At 46.2% G+C, this 20953-nt stretch overlaps 1 long non-coding RNA gene across 1 annotated transcript; it reads left to right on the forward strand.

Moving 5' to 3' along the window:
• The first annotated feature begins 6402 nt into the window (after positions 1 to 6402).
• LOC116086371 lies at positions 6403 to 11880 on the forward strand. Its single transcript, XR_004116892.1, has 3 exons — positions 6403 to 6550; positions 9361 to 9436; positions 11455 to 11880. It is a non-coding gene; the product is annotated as an uncharacterized LOC116086371 (long non-coding RNA).
• The last annotated feature ends 9073 nt before the right edge of the window (positions 11881 to 20953 follow it).

Raw genomic sequence — 20953 nt, forward strand, 5'->3', positions numbered from 1 at the left:
AGGATACACTTGATCTGCTGGCCCTGACTGATCCCTCATTTACTACTGAAATGGCTTAACTTGTGTTTTCCTCTATTTCTTTGGGGGAAAAAAATCTTCAAAGTTGTAAATGTTAAAGAAATATCCTGGGCTCATTGGATTTCCTTTCAAATTGTGTTTATGGGCCAAAGTAAGATGGCCAAGTGGGTAAAGCTGTATGCCTCTAAGCATGACAATCTTAATTAAAAGCTCAGGGCCCACAAGGTAGAAGGAAAGAACCAGTTTGTCCTCTGACCTCCACATACATATTGTGGTATAGTTGTGCATGTACACACACAAAATTAAGTAAATAAATAAATAAATAAATGTAACTTAAAATTAAAATTGTGTTTATAAGGGAAAAAGTGGTTGAAAGGGCAGTGTATATGGATATGTTATGTGTGTATGTCTCCCACATCTACAGGCAAATTAAACAAAAACAAAACAAACATGTCTGCATGGGTAAATACCACACTGCAATCTTATCTATATCATTTAATAATTCTTACAGATAAAAGACAAAATCATCGTTCTGCCCAGTTACTCACTCAGCAGAACACAAGAAATAGACACTGTTGGACTCTCATAGACATTTCCAGAATGGAGGAGATGGTTAAGCAAAGCTTGGCATTTCCATCCAGAGTCTATAAAATGAGCTCCCATCTTCTCAGTGGGCTTACCGGGCTGTCGGTAACCTGTGGAGGCAAAAGACCAGAGTCACCCAGGAAGGACCCCACCTAGGATGGTGCTAAGCCAGGAACAAAGTTCAGAGGCAATGATCACCCAAGGCCCTAGGTCTCCTCTCACCATCCAATAATAGCACAAGTGGCCTGTGTGGTCTTTCCGGACAGAATCACTTCCTGACTGTTTTGACTTCAGCACCAGGCAACTTTAAGTTGCCTGGCACTTACTTAGGAGCTGCTCAACAAACTCTGGGTGGCTAACTTGATTCTCTGCTCACTTGAAAACACAGCGTGTGTTAATAGAAGGCTCTGCTGTGTTATGGCCATCCTGGGGCTTGCAATAATTCTATCTAGACTGGAGGCTGAAGTTCAAGCTGCATGGGAAGATTTCCTTTCAACAGAAGGGCTCACACTCCAAGGTTCTTTGAGAGACCTTGGGCCCCTGTTGGTTCACACAGGAGATTCCTTTTTAAGGAGCTATGCTCTGTGGCAATAGGTGTGGCCCAGAAGAAGTTGTCAGTCTCCTGAAACAGTGACATAGAAAGGACTGTATTGGCTGTAGAGAGAGCCCAGAGTTTTGCAAGTATCCTAATGGCAATGTCAGTTAGACAATATTATGTAAAGTTGTCTGTTTCTTCCAGAAATGTTCCTCTGCCCTTAGGTCATCTCTAGGTCTATTACAGTTCCCCTTCAAGATTGCCAAGTATGATTCAAGGGAAAGACTGGGTGTGCCCTTGCAGGACTCCTCAGGAAAGCCTGTAGGTGCTGTGGAATTAGTACAGGAGAGTCTTGTGGACCTGTGCCCTTGATCTGTCCCACAGGCATCTATCTGGAAGGCCTAGCCTCAGGAAGAGATGCTTTTGTAGAACCGGTGATATTTAAAGGGCAGACAAAAATTTCTGCAGAGGAATTAGCCTCTCAAGAGGGAGGTAGCATTAGAGACATAGTGTATAGGGTTGGGTCTGAAGGCTCTCTGCTTTTACTGTTTGGCTCCTGAGCCTGTCTGGGGAGAGGGCTGGGCAGCTTGGGGCAGCAGGGCAGGTCTCAGGGAAGCTGAGAGCAGTAATTCCTTAATGATGGCCACAGAAGGGTTGCAATCGTTTCAGAACCAGAGTGACCACATGTGCACATACCAGCCAGAGAGCAGCTCCGGTCTGAAACCACTTCTGAGCCGAGCTGCCCCTCTGGCAGAAGCTAGAACCCCATTGCTGCAAGCCACATTTTATGGAGTTCTTTTATTAGTCTCCCATGTAACCCATAGCCACATCATAAAATTAAATACCCCATTCTGTACATCAAGTCCACTGACTTCTTGAGCCCTGATTAACACTGGGCTTTTCCATCTGGGGTTGTGTTACAGTAACATCGTAACTGACAGCGAAGAGCTCTTTGCCAGGAGCAGTCAAATCCTTCAGGCTCACAAGGCTTATTCTCAAATCACAGTGTGTCACGGGTGTGTCCCTCTTTCTCTGAAGTCTTTCTGGCAGCTTCTCAGTGATCCCTCTCTGTATCTTTCATCCCCTCTTCTTTTTCCATTCCACCTCTCGAATTGCCTTAGAGCCCAGTGCCCCTAGTGCTTGCCCAGAGTCACAGGTCAGGGTAGCCCCAACTCACCCCTGAGAATAAATTTAACGTGTTGGGTAATATCCCAGATGGAGAAGTTATCTTTAGCCTGGCAGTGGTGGAGAGTCAGCCCAGGCCATGGTACAAACAGCAGAGTTAGGAAATGAGGGGAAGGAAGGCAGTCTCCCACCCCTAGCCTACAATATAGCATTCAAGTGTGCTCTCCGGTGACAGAGAAATAAGTCACCGTGCTTTCCAAATCACGAAGAACACCTGAAAACAGTGGTCTGTTTCTCTCCCTACTATGAACAGAAAAGATGTCTGCATTGTGGGTCAGCCACATAAAACCTCAAACACATGTTCTTTAAAAAGAGCATCAAGCCAACGTAATTTCCAGCCTTCCTCGTTCATATCTGTTTACTGCTTATTCATTAGTTTTGTTGCCTGCAGGTGTAAAGGTTTAAGACATAAGAAAAAAAATGTGTGGAAAAACCCTCCATGGAACACTCATGTGGCTTGAATTAAGGAAAGGACCAGGAATATTCTATTTTAAAACTGGAGTACCTCAGTTCACTCCAGAAGCCCCAAAGGCTGAACTCATTCTGATAGCAAGAAAATGCAAGACTTCACCCGAGGAAGACACTAATAACTTGCCTTATGATCGCACTCATATAAGAAATGCTTTGGCCGTTCTGGTGGCACAAGTCTATAATCCCAGCTACTTGGGAGGCTGATTCAGGAGGAGCACAAGTTCAGGGCTGTCTGGGCTACAGAGTGAGTTCAAAGCCAGCCTGGGCAACTCAGTGGGAACTGGTGTCAAAAACAAAGTGGGGGCGGGTCGGGGGGAGGAAAAAGATACACTAGGGACTCAGTACCTAGCAGGCATGAGACCTTAGGTTCAGTTCAATCTCTAGAACTACTAAAAGAAAGAAAGAGAGAGGGGAGGGAGGGAAGGAGGGAAGGAGGGAGGGAGGGAGCTGAGGAGGGAGGGAGGAAGGGAGAGGGAGAGAGAGAAAAGGAAAGAAGCTAAAAAGGATGGATGGAGGAAAGAGAGAAAGCTTTCTTCATTTTCTAAAACCCTTCCCTGTCACAGTCTGCTCCCAGAGCCTCCTGTTTGGCCTTCCTTGTAGAACAATTCATTAAAATCTTTTTGTCAAAACGTCTGAACATTTGCTGATTATTACTAGGGTAAATCCAGAGCCGAGGCTGAACTTGAGCTGGGTTCTGACATGTCTGAGCCCGTCTGACAGCTGTGTGAGAGGCCCTCCATTGCCTGGGAAGGAGCCTGTGCTGTGTGTGGGACAGGAGACGGAGCCCCAGTTAATCCAGGAAGAAGGTCTTAGATGCTGGAGATGTGCAACTGATTTCGGGATCCTTGAGTCACTCAAGCCTTGGGCTTCTACCTGAGTCCTGTTGGGAGCAATGAGACCATGAGAAAGAATTGGAAAGACTACTCCGTAAAATCTCATGTGAAGCAGAGCACAGAGCTTGGAGCTCTGATGGACCATCACACAGTAGGGGAAAAACACAGGGTCTCAAGTGGCTAGACAGCCCCATAGGATGGGGCTCCAGGGATGCTTGGGCCTACCTAGCAAGCCTTTTCTTTAAGAAGGCCGTGGGGCACAGTACCCCTGGAAGGTCATTGGTACTTGAGAACCTAAGAAAAATGAGCTTACTTTGGTTTGGGCCTCACATTCAATCTCTTGGTAGCCTTTCCATCTCTAGACTAAATGATGGCAGTTGCACAGAGGCTGGACAGAGTGGCCTCTACTTGATCTTGCCTGAGGGCACTCTGGTTCTGCTGCTCATCTCTATGACTCCTCTTCCCCCCAAATGTAACATAGCAGGATAACCACAGAACATTTATAAATACTTCAGTGAGCACCTCCCCACCAAGCTGTGGCCAACTGTGACTTCTCCTTGGATCTTTCTTCAACTGCCCTTGCTTCACACCTGCCTTGTCTATGTAGTAAGGAAGAGGGTGCAGAGCCTAGTGACCTGTGCTGTCTTAGTTCCTAACATCATTCAGAACATGAAAGACTAGATCTATGATTCTCAAAACCCATGGACTGTAATCCTCATCTCCAGCTCACCATTTAAACATTGCTCACAAATGAATCAACTTCGTAACAACCTTTAGGATCATCATAAAAATAAAAAATATTGAATCTTTTTAAAAAAGAAAGTATTATGGTAGAGAGGGGGGAGGGGAGAGGGACAGAGGGCGGGAGGGAGAGAGAAAGGTGTCTCACATAGCCTAGGGTTGCCTACCAACTAAGCTTCATTCCAAGCTCTGAAGAGGTTCTCAATGATGAGAACTTGTACCTTGGAGGAAGATAATTAATTAAGCAGTATATGACTGGGCATAGAATTTTCTTTGTATGACCGTTTTGGCTCAATGTTTGAGACAGGATCTCACTCTGTAGTCCTGGTTGACCCAGAACTTGCTACAATGTAGACCAACCAAACTGTCCTTGAACTCATAGTGATCATGAGGCCTGCCTCTGCCTCCCAAGTACTGGATTATTTTATTTTGTTTTGTTTTGAGTTTGACTCCTATTAAATCAAAACGGACTCCTCTTTTTTATTTTATGAATCTTTTGTCTGCGTGTTTGTCTGTGCACCTTGTTCATGCCTGATAGTCACAGGAATCAAGAGAAAGCATCAAGATGCCCTGAAACTAGATTTACAGACAATAATGAGCCACCATGTGGGTACTGAGAATTAATCCCCGATCCTCTGGAAGAGCAGCCAGTGCTCTTAACTGCTGAGCCACCTCTCCAGCCCCTAATTCTACTTTGGAAAGTATATTTATATATTACTCTTCCGATTAATCTTCAAAAAAAATCTAGTTTTAAAAAACATTAAAACAAAGAACCAGATACAACCCTAAGCAACGGGCCTAGAAAGTGCCTTTTGCTGATGCTGTACCTGGTAGGATCAAATGTCCAGCATGCCCTGGCTCCATGGACTGGCTTGCTGTGCTCAAAATGGATTGTGCAATGACTGGCCTGGCGCTCAGCCCTCACAATGCTCTCCCCCATAACTAGGGCAACATGACTTCCGTTTGTTGACTCGTCTCTAGGTCCAGGCCCTGGGACTAATCCTGCTTCTTGTCTGGAGAATTTTAAGGGCTGGCTAACAGCTTGGGTTACTTAGGCTCAGGCAGCCTGGTTGCTAGGCCTGTTCTAGTCTTTTGTGTTCTCTTGGCATAGTGGTCTAGGCTTTCCCTGGTAGGGACACAGGTGACCATTTTTAGCCTGCCTAGCCTTGAAACCCACGAAGGGACAAATAAGACACCTGTAAGATGAGATGTCCTCCCCCCACAACACACATACCTATGTATTCACCAACCACAATTACCAAACGCCTCTGGTGTGTACAATAGCAAGCTGGGCCTGGGTCAAAGCAAGTATGAAGGAGAGGACTTTGCCAGGGCAGTCTAGTAATACAGCCTCGTGGAGCCCAACTCCAAAGGGCCCTGAGGCAGAGGCATGTTTGGTATGAGGGAGGCTTTTGGTATGAGGATTGATTTTTAGGGAGATAAAGACTGAGTCTGGGAAGGATCAGAGGGAGAGATCAGATGGTTGTTAGACATCTGAGGTGGCGGGATTTCAGTAGCTGCAAGCAGACCGCTCCAGATCAAGGAAGTAGTCGATGAAGGTAACCCCATCATCACAGAATTCAGAGTTGCTGGCCTTCTGCCCTCCCACTCCTTAGAGAAGCAGAAGGTGAACATAGCTTGCCCCTGAGAGTGAGTTTTACGAAGGGCTTGTTCTGTCTGAAACGCCTACCTTTCCACCGCGGTGTAAAGCGAGCATCTACTTGTGTTAGTTACATTTATTTCTCTGTGCCGTGATGCAATACCTAGCAAAAGCAGCTTAAGGAAGCAAGGTTCACTCTGGCTCGTGCTTTGGAGGGATGTCATCGGAACATGGAAGTCACCGCAATGGGAGTCTGAGGAGGATCACCTCGCGGCTCACTTAAGGAACAAAGATGAACGCTAGTGTTTTTAGCTTGCTTCTTCTTCATATTCAGTTCAGGCCCCCGGACCATAGGAAGGTGCTGCTCAAGTTCAGGGTGGGTCTTCCCTCTTAAGCCTCCCTGGAAGCGTCCTCACAAGCCCCAGCCATCTTATCTCCAAGGTGATTCTAAACCAGTCAGGCACAATGAAGACACATGACATCCCCACCCCCCACCTCCCACCCCGTTTTCAAGACCATAGCACCTCAGTGACCTTCTCAGGCAGGATAATCGTCCTGCTCATCGTTCTCAATACTACAAAGGTAGGGAAATCCAGACGTTTAGTGAGTGGGCTCTGATTCTGTTTATTCAGGTTATTTGTGTGTGGTGTGGAATACAGGGAAATCAAACCCTGAGCCAGGACTCTACCACCGCGCCGCACTTCCTGTCTCTAAGGTCCAACTGAAGTTCAGCCACTGCCCTTCTGAGTCATTTTATATCACTTGGTGAAATGTTCTGGCTAGGAGTGTCACCTCCCTGAGGTCACCACAAATTAAGGAAGTCAGTAAGACCAAGGCAAGCGCCAGCCTCGATGCCGGCTTTTGGAGCCTTATAACCGTAGGCTGCGGTTACTCTGTAATCCAACCTTTGCGACTTTGAGAGGCCCCAGACTGGAGCTAGTAATCCTGAATTTATCACTGCAAGCGATTAAAGGTATTCTTACTGCAGAGACTCTAGTCTTCGGAAGGGATGGTCCCAAATGCACCGGGAGAGTGGAAAAGGAAAAAAAACAAAACAAAACAAAACAAAAAAATAAAACAAAAAAACCCACGGGATCGGAATTGCCACATTCAGAAGAGATACGGCTCCTGAGCCCCTTTCAACGGCTTCAGCTGGGATCTGGGCGCTGGATTTTTCAGGCTGCCCTGCGCCCGCCCCGTGCCGGGTCACAGCGCGCACCTCCCACCCACGCGGGCCAGCAGCCGGCCAGGCTGGGCGCGGCAGGAAGGCGAGCCAGCTCCCGGCACCCTGATCCTTAACTGCCGCTTCCAAAGTCCCGGCTGATCCTAATCAGTGTGGGAAAGGAGCGCCGGGGCCCAGCCCGCCGCCGGAGACGCCGCCTCTTTTCATAAACTTTATCGCCGCGGTGCACAGCCCCTGATAAAGCACCATAAATAAACGAGCGGGCCCGAGTGTACGGCTGGCCGGAGGCTGCCTGAGCGCACGCCCTGCCTCGGCCAGCAGCTCGGGAGGGGGGGGGGTGATATGAATCATGCGCCAAGCTCAAGAGGGATCCGAGCTTCCCCCCATCCCGCCCCCTGCAATCGCAATGCTATAAATAAGAAGGTGAGCCTCCCCCTCCTTGGCAGCATTCAGAAGGACTAGGAGTTTCCTTGTGGCTGACGGCCACCCTTTTGGCCTGGGAGCTAGGAGTGTTCTTGCTTACCCTCCTGCTTCAGGTCAAGTTCCTTGGGCCTGGGTTGAGCCTGGGCATGTGGCTCCATTATCACAAATTCCTCTGGCTCTTGCACAACACCCGGGCTGGAGCCGGGAAGGGAGGGGCGAGGAAAGGCTTGAAAGTCTCTGATGGCAGGTGATCAAGAGAAGTGGCCCCTTCTGCTTGGATAGCCGGTTACAGTCAAGCCATAGGAGAAGCGCAGAGTGCCAGGCTGGCTGGCCTATGTCCGGTTGACTCAGGCAGAGGAACAGTGAAGATTCTGATGGACAGGGAAGGAAAGGGGGCCTTCCCACCCAGTCCCCCGCCCCTGGAGAATGTGTTCAAAGGCTCCTGATAAGCTATTCAACCTCTTTTATCCCTCAACCCTTAAAAATGTTTTTAACTTTATTTTTTATTTTAAATTATGCACGTGCATGCCTGAATGCGTGTATATATGTGCACCCGAGTGCTGGTGTACCAGGCCAAGGCATCAGCTCCCCCGAAGCGGGAGCTATAGATGGTTATGAGCTGCCTCTGTGGGTGCTGGGAACCAAACTCAGGCCCTCTGCAAGAGCAGTATGAGCTTTCAAGTACTAAGCCCTCTCTCCAGCCCCCAGTTTTTGGCATTTTTTTTTCTTGGTGGGTCTCAACATTAACCAATAGCACCTCTTGAAAACAAGCTTGTGGTCTGTATCAGGAGTATGAAGTCGTCTAGAAAGACAGGTGTTTGGCACAGTGTGTGCCAGCTCAGCACTAATGCCCAATTTTCAGTCTCTCTGGTCCAGCTGCAGCCATCTGGTTCTGTGGCCTCCCAGCCTTTGCTTCTCTCTGGGCCAGGGTTTCCTCATGTGTCTCTTGCTCTCTGATAGCTCCTCCAGCTTGCCTAGTCTCTGGAAAACTCCATCATTCTTATAAACTCTTTCATTTCTGGGCTGTCTCACCATAGTTAACTCTGATGAAAAACACTGTTTTCTCCATAACCTATCTCTGCTTGAGGTGAGCACAAGACTGTCCCTCACAGGAACTGCTGTTATCCTGTGGGGCAGGGGAGGGGTGGAGCTAAAATATAAAAGCCAATAAACTCTAACAGCTTCAACTCAGCACTTCTCTGAGCAAAAATATGAGCTCCGTTGTGGCAAATGTCTTTGCTTCCTATGGGAGGGAGGAACCAATTGGTTTGAAACATCTATTCCAGAGAGCGCTAATGCTGCCCTTCAGTGGGGACAGAGTTGGAGTGGGGGGAGTCTCTGGTGCCAGAGGACAACCTAAGTGTCCTCTGGCTGATTCTGGAAGAATGGGTTGGGTGCCAATCCTGCTAGTCATGGCTGAGGAGAGGAACTCAGTGAACTGTGAACAAAGGCCTGGTTCTTCCAGACCCCATTGGTGACACTGTATGTCTCTGGGAACATGCGGCCCCAGACAGCCTTCATTTCCTGCTCTCTGGACAGAAGGGCACTCAGTCTTGTTTCCTTCATTTGCATAATGTCAAAAATGAGTCACATTGTACTGCCATTTGTTGAGAAATATTGGCAAGAGGTTCCAACCATAGTCGGAGTTGAGTCCCTAATAAGGAACAGCCCTAGGCAGGACTCGGTCACTGGCTTAGCATCTGGACACGAGCCACTCTCTGGGCCTCAGTTTCTCTCTCTGTGTAGCTGGAAAACTTTAGCGGTTTCTTCCCATTCTGCATTACAGTGACTCTGCTGTACATGGGAGTGGGGAGGAGTATTTGAGATGAAGCATGACTTTCAACTTTCCAGAACAGAGATAGGTAAGGAAACATGTGAACAGGTTATTTTTTTCCAAAAATTGTTCTTGCATCTGATTTTGCCTAGTATCATAAAGGTTGGCAATCTGAGAAAACACATCAAAATGTAGGCTTGAACATCAACAGGGACCCACTTGCTGTGTTAGCTGTTTCAACACTATGGTAAGATGCAGGACAGAAACGACTTATAAGGAGGAAAGTTTTCATCTTATTTTTGTTGGGTTGTTTGGTTTGGTTTCAGGGATTTCAGACGATGGTCAGCTGACTACATGGCTTTAAGCTCATGCCAAGGCAGAAGCATCATGGTTGGAAGGCACAGGGAAGGAAAGGCTGCTCACATGATGGGCATAAGGGAGCAAATGGAAACTCTTCCAGTTAGGGCAATGGTATCTCTTTCCAGGGCACGTGCTTCCTCCAATGAGGCTGTACCTCCCAATAATGCCATCATAGTATGAATCCATCAAGTATGGATTAGTCCACTTGTTAGTCAAAGGCCTCAGGATTCAATAAATTCTCAAATGACTAAGCCCACCAGGCTGGGTAGCAAGCTTTCCACACATAAGCCATGGGGGCCGGGAGATTCATATCCAAACCTTAACACTTACTAACTAGTATTACTAATTACAAGAATAGGAGCACCACCATAGTGGCTCAGAATCTTTGACAGTCACAGAACTCTGTAGAGGAAAGTCACACTCACCCTGCACCCAAATCAATGACCTACCTGCCTTAGCAGATCTCCTCAGGAATCCTGACACCTGAAGCCTTAGGGATCTTGTTAAGAATTCCTGCTCTGGGGACGGGAGAGATGGCTCAGTGGTTAAGAGCACCGGCTGGTCTTCCAGAGGACCAGGGTTCAACTCCCAGCCTACACATAGCAGCTCACAACTGTCTGTAACTCACACGCTCACACAGAAATACGTGTAGGCAAAACACCAGTGCACATGGAATAATCATAATAATAACAATGATAATAACAATAAAGGATTCCTGCTCTGGAGGATAGGAAAATGCTGAGCCTGTGTTTTCCTAATCTGTAAAGAGGAAATACCACTGCCCTCCCCCCCAACCAGACTTCATGTGGTGGGGGTGCTGATATAGATCTGTGCTATTAGAACCCATTGGTTCTCTGCCTAGCAGGCATGTAATATTAATACAATTCCTATTACCATCATCTGCCACAACCATTCCCTATTCTGCTGCACGGGATGTAAATTCCTTTCAGAGAAGCAGTTCTGTCTGTGAAATTCCCGTAGCAAACCCTTCTGGTAAGCCAGCACTATACGATTTCATACTTGCCTGCTGGAAACATAACGAGTCCCCACGGAGACCAAAGGGAAAGCAGGAGGCAGCTCAGCAGGCTCTCAGAAGGTAATAATTGCCGGGGCAGGAATGCACCAAACGATACCCCTGTGGCTTTAAAAGGCCGTGTAACTTGCCCAAGCATCCTCTTCTCTCCTAGAGTAGATTGTAACGGTAGAGAAATTAGCTTACTGAGAGAAAGATTCAGGGACAAAGCTTTGGATGGAGTTGTATTAAATAAGATCAATCCGTTTGGCACGAGGAACCATACCTCAGTGCTGGTGTCAACAGTTAAATGAAGAGATTAGGTTAGACACTCTGGTCCTTAATCTTCTGGAGTTTATAAAGCCTTTGGGACTCTGACATGAGAAGTGGGTACCTAGCTCCAGAAAGGTACATGTGCACCAGACACACAACCCATGTCATTTTCCTTACAATGTAGAGACTTCACAGGGTCCTCTTTGTAGAGGAAAAGAAACTGAACTGGCCTCTCTCCAGGGTCCTTTAGACTTAATTGGCTTCAAGCAACTGAGGAAAGGCCTTGACTACGCCTAAAAGCCTCTGTAAGTCGATGGAGGATGCTGTGAAAATGATTGATTTAGGTATCCATTTGAGGCGTTGTTTGGAAAACAGCACCACCACTACCTCCTCCCACCCCCCCAAAAGCAGCCCTGCAGATAGGCAGCACGGAACTATAACTCAGTTGTTTTCCTTCCTAGGAGACACGTTCCATGGGACTAGAGCAAACAAGGAGTAAGCCAGGGGTACAGTCAAAACATGCAGACAGCACAGGACTGGAACCTCGCCCAACACATCTGGGAGAGCAAGCAGCAAGGGGAGCCAGACAACATCTCAGCAGGCCATCTCCCCACAGTCCCTGTGCAGGCCATATTGAGAGTATGTGCTTGTTTGTTAGCTCGTTTTGATAACTTGACACAAGGCCTATGGGACATTTTCTGATTGATGTGGAAAGGTCATCCCACTGTGGCAGAGGTCCTGAGGTGTGTATAGAAGCAAACAGAACAAACCAGTAAGCAGCACTCCTCCCTGGCCTCTGCACCAGCTCCTGCCTCCAGGTTCCTGCCCTGACTTCTTTCAGCGATCGATTATAAATTGTAAAGGGAAATAAACACTTTCCTCCTCAGGTTGCTTTTGGTCATGGTGTTTTCCCAGCAATGGAAAACCTAAGATAGAGCCCTTCTTCCTGCCTCCAGGTCAGCCCTATCCCCAGATCCACCTCTCCATCAGCCAGGCCATACGGTGAAGGTGACCTAGAGCCAGGGTGTAGTCAACCGGTAGGGCCTCAGGCGAGAAAGCCTTCTCAGTATTATAAACCTGGGGATTTAGAGACCTACTTCTCCCTACAGCAGAGCCAAACCTAATGTACCAATCCATCTTCATCTCTGGAAAGAAGAGAAATGTGGATGTCCAGAGCGGCCCTCACTAACTTGTGGAGTTACAGATTCTAGGCTGAGTGGAAGTCAGCAGGGTCATGTAGACTCTTCCTACATCTCCTTGAAGCCTCCACTCCTCTTGCTGACACTGTCAATTGGGTCCCCCTGTAACCACTATCACCAGGGCCCTCTAGAACTCAGGGGAAGGCCAAGGGGCCCAATCATGCCATGTGTTGTGGATTAAATGGTAGCCTCTAAGAAAGATATGTCCAAGGACATACAAGTAGGCTTTTATTTGAAAATGGTACTTGCACATGTAATTAAGTTAAAAAGCTGTCCTAATGAGATCATCCTGGATAGGATGCAGCCTAGCCCCAGTGACCAGTGCTCTTAGAAGAGAAAAACTGATGTCAGAGGCGAGGATGGAATAATTCTGTCATGAGACCAAGCGACTCTACAGCCAGCAGAACTCCAAGACTCAAAAGAGGGTTCTCTGTGGCAGACCTTGGAGAGAATCTGTGACCCTACGAACAATTAGCTTCAGACTTCTGGATTGTGGAACTGTTTCAGAATAAAGTTCTGTTGGGCTGAGCTGCCTGGATCATAGTAATTTGTTTGAGTAACCCTGGAAAATTAACACCCCGCCTCACCAAAATACCTTTTCCTCCTGTTCTCTCTTGGATAGAATTCTCAAAGGTAGAGGCTACTGACCGGCACACTAATGGACTGGGAAGGAAGCCTGCCTTTCTCTCTAGCTGGTCCCCAGGGCAGGGCCTCAATTACGGTTTTTGACCGGGTGGGGGATGCTAACTCACAAAACCTGACTGGCCTGCTTCCTCTCAGAGGAGACACCAGGCATGAGAGAGGCCGAGTCCTTGATTATGGACTGTGTAGAAAGTAACGTTCTAAATAAATAACACCTGGAATCCAAGCTCAGGGAGGTGCACGGCCTCAGACCTAGGGTGGAGAGAGATCCTGAGGTCTGCCCATCCTGTGGGTCGGGGGCAGGGTGGGTCTAGAGGAGTATGAGAGCCAGGGGATTTTGTTTGCTTGTTTGGTAATTGATTCTTTGTACAGGGGACCATTGAGGGACTGAACCTCCAGCTTCAGTTCAGTACAAAGCTCTTACTTCTCTGCAGAACTGTGATATCTGGCCTCTTTAGTTTTGCCCTATGGGATATGAACTTAACCATGCACGTATAGCTGGGTTCATGAAATCACTTGAAAGCCTGAGTGGAGAAACCCACAATGTGCATCTTTTCGTTTTGTGCTTTTCATCTTATTTTGAAGAAGGGCTTTATTCCATAGCCCAGCCTGACTTTGAAATAACTATGTTGTCCAGGTTGGACTGAAACTTGACATCTCCGTGCTTCAACCCCTTGCTTGACTAATAGAGTTGTAAATGTGTACCCCCAAGTCAGGTTCCATGCCGGGGCTTTTGTTTCTGTTTTGTTTGTTTATTTGTTTATGGGTAGGGGTGTTTTCTCTGCATGTGTGTTTATGCCTCATGCACACTCCTAGTGCCCAAAGAGATCAGAAGAGGACATAGGGTCCTCTGGAACTGGAGTTATATATATGGTAATAAGCTGTCATGTGGGTGCTGGGAATTGAATCTTGGTACTCTGGAAGAACAACAAATGCTCTTAGCATGTAGGACATGCTGAGCCACCATTTCTCCAGCCCCTTCACCCCCTCTTAAAAATTTTTTAATGGTTTTCTTTTCTTTTTTTTTAAGATATATTTTATTTTATATGCATTGGTGTTTTGCTTGCATGCACATCTATGAAGGTGCCAGAGTCCCTGGAACTGGAGTTATAGACAGTTATGAGCTGCCATGTGGGTGCCAGTAATTGAACCCTTGTCCTCTGGAAAAGCAGCCAGTACTCTTAACCACTGAGCCAACTCTCCAGCCCTCTGTGTTGTTTTGATAATTTAAAAAAATCACATTAATTTAGTATATTGTGTAGAGGTCAGAGGATACTGTGAGTCAGTTCTCTCATCTATCATGTGGGTGCTGGGGATTGCACTCATGTCCTTAGAGTGGGCGGCAGTCTCTTTCAGCTACTGAGCCAGCTTGCCAGCTGCTATGTCATTTTAAACACCTCAAGATGCACGCTCACACCCAATATCTTTTCTGTTTGCTTGATTTGGGGGTTTTGGGTTTTGTTGTTGTTGTTGTTTTTCTCTGTGTAGCTCTTGCTGTCATGGAACTCCCTTTGTAGATTGGGCTAGCCTCAAACTCAGAGATCCACCTACCTCTGCCTCCTGAGGGCTGACATGCCCAGATTTTTATTCTTAACATTTTCATGGGTTTTTTTTTTGTTTTTGTTTTTTATTTTTGTTTTTAGAAATATTGTTCCTGAATGTAGTTGCATGTGAATTGTTTGCTTCTAATTTTTTTCTACAATGTTTTCAATAATCATCATAGAAATCTAGGAACAGCTAACCATGGATTATTTTCTAAGGAAATAAGTTGTTTGTTTTTTCTTCATCAGTAAGATTCACATCATGCGTCCTTTTGATGAATTTAGTTCACGTTTTCATTAATTTCAAGCTTACCTTTTAAGTCTTGGGTTGGGCAGGTCCGGGGGAAGCTTGCACATGAAGGACAGTGAGCAGGTAAGGCCAGTAGGTAGGCAAAGCTGGGGCTCTGAGAGCAAAAGGAGCCAAGGCATTAGCTGTGAGAGAGGGAAGAGGTGAGGGTGCCGCAGGGTGCACTAGGCCAGGCACTGCAGCCATAAACTGCTTCAAGGCTTGAAAAATCAAGATGGGGAAAGCCAGATTGCAGAGTTTGACACTGAGTGTCCTTCTTCCGTCTACCTGCCACCTGCACCTGGGAAGCCACAGGGGACATTCCTGACTGAATTCTTGCCTCTGCATACTTCCTTGACACGGTTGGGAGTCCTGTGCCTTCCCACACCTTCCTTTATCTGTTTGTCAGGCTCAGAGCCAGCTGCCGATGACGCTTTGCAAGGGAGGAAAGTTAAGCAGATATCAGTCTCTCCAGAGCCAGGGGGATTGGGATTCACCCTCCCAGGAAATGACTTGGCTGTGTTGAGCTCTGCACCTTCCAGGCACTTCTGCAGAAAACATTCCGGCCATTCACTGCCCCAGACACCAGGACTTGAAGGAGCCACTGAAGAACACACTCACTGGATGGAAATAAACTCAGGCTACTAACACAATAAGTACACCGATGGTCCAAATCATACCTCCTCAACCGACTAAGCCACCATGAAACATCAGTGCATGCAACAATTCTAGAAGTTTCTAGGAATGAGAATTAAGTATATTCTAATCTCCACTTCCCTCAGACTGAATTTCACAACAGCCGCTCCAGATGGTTGTAGGCAGTAATTACCTCTATTTTAAGCCTGCAACAGAAGGACCACTCCCTCAAGGAGATACAACTAGGAATGAAGGAAGCTAAGGAGCTGGTAGCATAGGTCCTCAGACTTTGTAAAGAACCCCTAATCTACTAAACTCAGCAGAGCGTCACCCTAAAGACTCGCAGCTTAAGTGGTACAGAGTCAAAAGACCAAAAAAAAAAAAAAAAAAGTGACTCAAAAAGGTATCCACCAATCAAATCATAGACAATCCTATCAAAATAAGCAATGACATTAGCGGGTTGGGATAACAGTAGATTATAACCATGATAATAATACATTGTAGTCACTGAGTAAAATAGGCATGCAGGCCCATGCTAGTGTGCATGAGGACAGAAAACAAGAAAAGAAGAGAAAAGAAAAGAAAAAAAAGAAAAGAAAAGAAGAGTAGAGAAAAAAGGAGAGGAGAGGAGAGGAGAGGAGAGGAAAGGAGAGGAGAGGAGAGGAGAGGAGAGGAGAGGAGAGGAGAGAAAGTTTTTCTTACAGTAAATTTCCAATTCACAAATAAGAACCATCATTCAGTTACTAGTACAGAAATAGTTATTTCAACCCAGAGCATCTGCAAGCAGGGAAGCTAGTCAGTGAAAATTTAATTAGTAACCCAAAATGTGCACAGTTTCAGAACACCTCCATCCCCCAAATTCTTACAAACTTCACAGAAAAAAGTAGTGATTTCATACTGAAACATCTCTACTAACACCATCTTAAGGGTATGGTCAGAATGAATAACCCCCGTAAGGAATGGGTCACACTGAAACCACTCACTCCCTTTGCAGACATAACAAGGACACTATAGTGCCACTGTGGTCCTCTCCCCCAAGATGAATGACCTACATCCAGTCAGGAGGGAACATCAGTCAAATTCAAACTGAGGAACATTTGCATAAAATCCATATGCAGTAGTCAAAGAACCAAAGTTACAGGAGCCTAGGGAAATCTGAAAAACCATTCTGAGTGAAGGAGACTAAAGAGACTGGACAGGGAACATGTACCTGATGATTGGACCCACCCTTCATAGAGAACCTGACTTGATGTATTGATAAGACAGGAGTAGCGACTGAAGATTACTGGTAGTGATGTTGTATTATGAATTCTTACTTGACTGGCTACATTATTCACAAAGGAGCATATTCTCCAGGGTAGAGACTATGTAGCAGGGTATTCAGACTTGCCTGAGGGGAGCTGTCTTACTTTTGCAAGTCTTCTTCAGAGCAGCAGGTTTCAAACATGCCTTTGTCCCTCTTCTCCAGGAAATGGCTGCCTCAGCCTCCCCTTGGCAAAAGCTCTCTCATTTTATCTTCACTCAGCTTAAAATATTGAAATAGCCTTCCACTCCAAAGAGATGAATGCTGGTTTTCTTAAGAGAGGTTTAGCAGGTATGCATGGTTCTTCAGCGTGGTGCGCACAAAGCCAACACTGGTGGCATACAACCCTGCGCCCCGTTCCATTATCCTCTCTGCTGCTCCCTGATGCTCAGTGCATGTCTCTTTTTGTCTGTCAGTGTCAGGCTCACCCTTGCTTCCTCCCTTACCCCGTCTCTACTCTTCTCCCTGCCCTTCATCCTCCCTTCCTTGTCTTTAATGTACTTAGTATTGTCTGGGGCAGTTTAAGAGGATCGTTTTTTTCTCTCTTGATACCCGTAGAATTTCACAGCACCTACTGAATCTGTTTATTGAGCTGGATATAGCCTGACAAATGTAGAGAAGGAAAGTGAAGCCGTATATTTGAGGACGCATGCGCCTACCACATGCTCCTTTCCTCTGCGGAAGGCATGAAGTGCATGGAAATGTTCCAAGTGCTCTATATAGCTGGCCCTAATATGGATTGCAGCTACTTTAACCCTTTTCTCTCAAGGAGAAGCCAGGCCCAGGGGATGCTTGGAGTATTTCTACAGAGTTCCACAAGGAGCACAGTGGCCTTCCATTCTCTCTAAGTGAAACAGGCTGTGTCCCCAGTGCAAACTCTGCTACGTTCTAAAGGTTCTTGTTAAAAATTATTATCTAGGGGGCTGGGGTTAAGAGAACTGGCTGCTCTTCCAGAGGACTTGGGTTCAATTCCTAGTCCCACATGGCTTCTCATAACTGTCATTGCAATATTAAGGGTCTCATTTCCCCTTCTGGCCCTACTGGGCACTGTTGCACATGTTAAAATAAACATATATGCAGGAAAAACACCCAAGTGAATAAAATAAAATAACAGCAATAATGTATAAAAAAAATAATTAGTTAGCTGGGCAGTGGTGGCGCACGCCTTTAATCCCAGCACTTAGGAGGCAGAGGCAGGCTGATCTCTGAGTTCAAGGCCAGCTTGGTCTACAGAGTGAGTTCCAGGACAGCCAGGGATACACAGAGAAACCCTGTCTAAAAAAACCAATAATAATAATAATAATAATAATAATAATAATAATAATAATAATAAAAATAAAAATAAATGAGTTAGATCCTGGAAACATCATAAATTACAGTTTGATTTTCCAATCAGGCACAAATTCCCTACAGTTAGTGTTAACTGATACATATCATACATATACAAATAATGGGGGGGTGGTATAGAGTGTGGCAGGATTTTCCCTGTCCAATTAAAATATTAGTGCAGCAGGAGGCCTGTGATTGGGTGGGGGAAAGGGAGGTGGAGCTAAGAGTTGCAGAGACAAGAGAGAGGAGGCTGACAAACAGGATGATTAAGAATCTATGTGGGGTTTTTTGTTTTGTTTTTTTTTTGTTTGTTTTTGTTTTTGTTTTTGTTTTGAGAGAGGGTTTCTCTGTGTAGCCCTGTCTGTCCCGGAACTCACTCTGTAGACCAGGCTGTCCTCGAACTCAGAGATTGGCCTGCCTCTGCCTCCCAAGTGCTGGGATTAAAGGTGTGCACCACCACTACCAGGCTAGAGACCTCGGAATTGAGAACACCCTGTTGGAGACTTATGGTCCACCAGTGCCCGGTATAGCACGGGATATTAATAGTCTTTTTATTACTTCTCAAAACAATAGAGTACATTTCCTATATTAATCAGCAACCTTTTTCAAAAAGTTTTTTATTGCTTTTAGTTATGTATGCATATGTGGGTACAATGGTATGTCCATGTGAGTGTGGGTGCCCAAGGAGGTCAGAGGCATTATGTATGCATGTGTGTACCTGTAGGTAGGTGTCTTAGGATTTTACTGCTTTGAAAAGACATCATGACTAAAACAAGCTTTATAAAGGACAACATTTAATTGGGACTGGCTTACAGGTTCAGATGTTCACTCCATTATCATCAAGGTGGGAGCATGGCAGCTTCTAGGCAGGCATGATGTAGGCAGAGCTGAGAGTTCTACATCTTCATCCGAAGGCTGCTAGCAGAACACTGGCTTCCAGGCAGCTAAGACTAAGGTATTAAAGCCAAGCTCACAGTGACACACCTACTCCAACAAGGTTACACTTCCAAATAGTGCCACTCCCTGGGCCAAACATATACAAACCATAACAATAAGTATGTTCATGTGTGAAACTGCCTGCAGTTTCATGAACTGGGTTCTCTCAGAGGAGGGAACAAAGGACCTGAAAGAGAGGATTCGAAATGCAGAGAGAAATCATGAAGTCAAGTTGAAATAGCCCAATCAAGACTTCACTTTACTTAGATAAGCCAGGGTTTTTATAGTCACAGGAGAAACCAAAACCAAATCTCTAGATTACATGATATTTGCATAACATAAACACTGCAAAAAAGGTTCAGGTGCCAAAGTCCCCAGGTTCGGAAGATCTTCAGGCGGTGGGCGTGCTCAGGTGGTGGGCGTGCCCAGGCGGTGGGCATGCTCAGGAGGCTTCTTCAAAGATGAACTGACAGTCTGCAGAGAGCATTTGTCCCAGCTCCCCAGGTGGTAGCCTCCAAGCAGAGACTGCCAGAAGTCCGATGGCTGAGGGGAAGGGAGAGGTAACACATGTGAGTGTGGATACCCACGGAGGTCAGAGGCATTATGCACGCATGTGTGTACCTGTATGTGGGTATGTCCATGTGAGTGTAGGTGTCTACAGAGGTCAGAGGCATTGGGTTCCCCTGAAGTTGGAGTTAAAGGTGATTCTGAGCTACATGACAAGGTTGCTGGGAACTGAATGCAGGCCCCACTAGGAGAATAGTGTACTGATCTTAATGATTGAGCCATCTCTCCATCACCACCAAAAAACCTTATGGAAATCAAATTCTTGCATTGTTTAACTAGGAGGGCATGGAAAGTCAGTGGGATCCAAATTGGAGCTCAAGCCTCTGGACACACTGCTGGTCTGGCTCCTTCCCCCCCCCCCCCCCCCCCCCCCCCCCCCCCCCCCCCCCCCCGTCAGATCTGCCCTGCCTCCCCCTGCAGTGGCTCACAAGCATGCTGTACTCTCCTCAGCTTCTCAGGCTCGGGGAGGAACTCTCAACCACAGAGGGCCTCCCCATGTCAACCACACTAATGCTTAGTGTGGTGTTGTCATGTGTCAAATGAGTTTGTGGGCCTTGTGGCTATAAATGCTACCTGACAGCATATGACTTCTTTCCCCCTTTGCTGGAATTCTGGTGTGAACAAGAATGTGGCGAAAGAAAGATCCTCCCTGTGCTAAGCTTGCCTTTTACCACAGCTTTCTACCCTAGCCCTGTACTTAGTTATTGTATTCTGATCATTGTTTTGCTATAATTTAACATCCAGTCTCTTCATGTACACACACATGTATATACACATATAATCTGTGCCACTGAATATGGAAAGGTTACCCCTGTATAAAGCCTGAAAGGAAATTGAGGAGCACAGATATTAATTTACAACAAACACATATTAGTGACCATAGGCTGAAGTTTTTTGTTGTTGTTTTGTTTTTTTTAAAGATTTATTATCTCAGATCCCACTACAGATGGTTGTGAGCCACCATGTGGTTGCTGGGAATTGAACTCAGGACCTCTGGAAGAGCAGTCAGTGCTCTTAACTACTGAGCCATCTCTCCAGCCCCATGGTGAAGTTCTTTTATTTGATACTCCTTTGGAAGCCAAGCATGATGGTATGCACCTGTAATTCCAGCACTAGAGAAGCTGAAGCAGGAGGATCACGAGTTCGAGGCCAGCCTGTGCTATATTGTGAGTTCCAGGCCAGCATATGTGACATGGAGATGCTGTCTCAAAACAAATAAGCAAAATGTAGACTAGTCTAATTTTTCTTGATAGTGAAAGGAAAAAGGAGATAGGGCAGTGGCCATAGGCACCTACTCACAGCTGTGATGGAAGCTGCTAAACCTGCCTCCAGGATGACCTCACTGAAAGGAAAATCATCCTTAAAATTCTTATTCTGTGACCAAAAAAAAGTGAAGGCAAATCTGTCTGGGTATTTCCCCTATGTGTTCTTCAAAACAAAGCTTCTCAAGTACTCTAGGACTCGGGGTAACATCTGCCAGACAGCTGTTGTAAAGAATGCCAAGGGGATAATCTCTGAGTC

The sequence above is a fragment of the Mastomys coucha genome, unplaced genomic scaffold (assembly GCF_008632895.1).
Source record: "Mastomys coucha isolate ucsf_1 unplaced genomic scaffold, UCSF_Mcou_1 pScaffold12, whole genome shotgun sequence".
NCBI classification, from domain to species: Eukaryota; Metazoa; Chordata; class Mammalia; order Rodentia; family Muridae; genus Mastomys; species Mastomys coucha.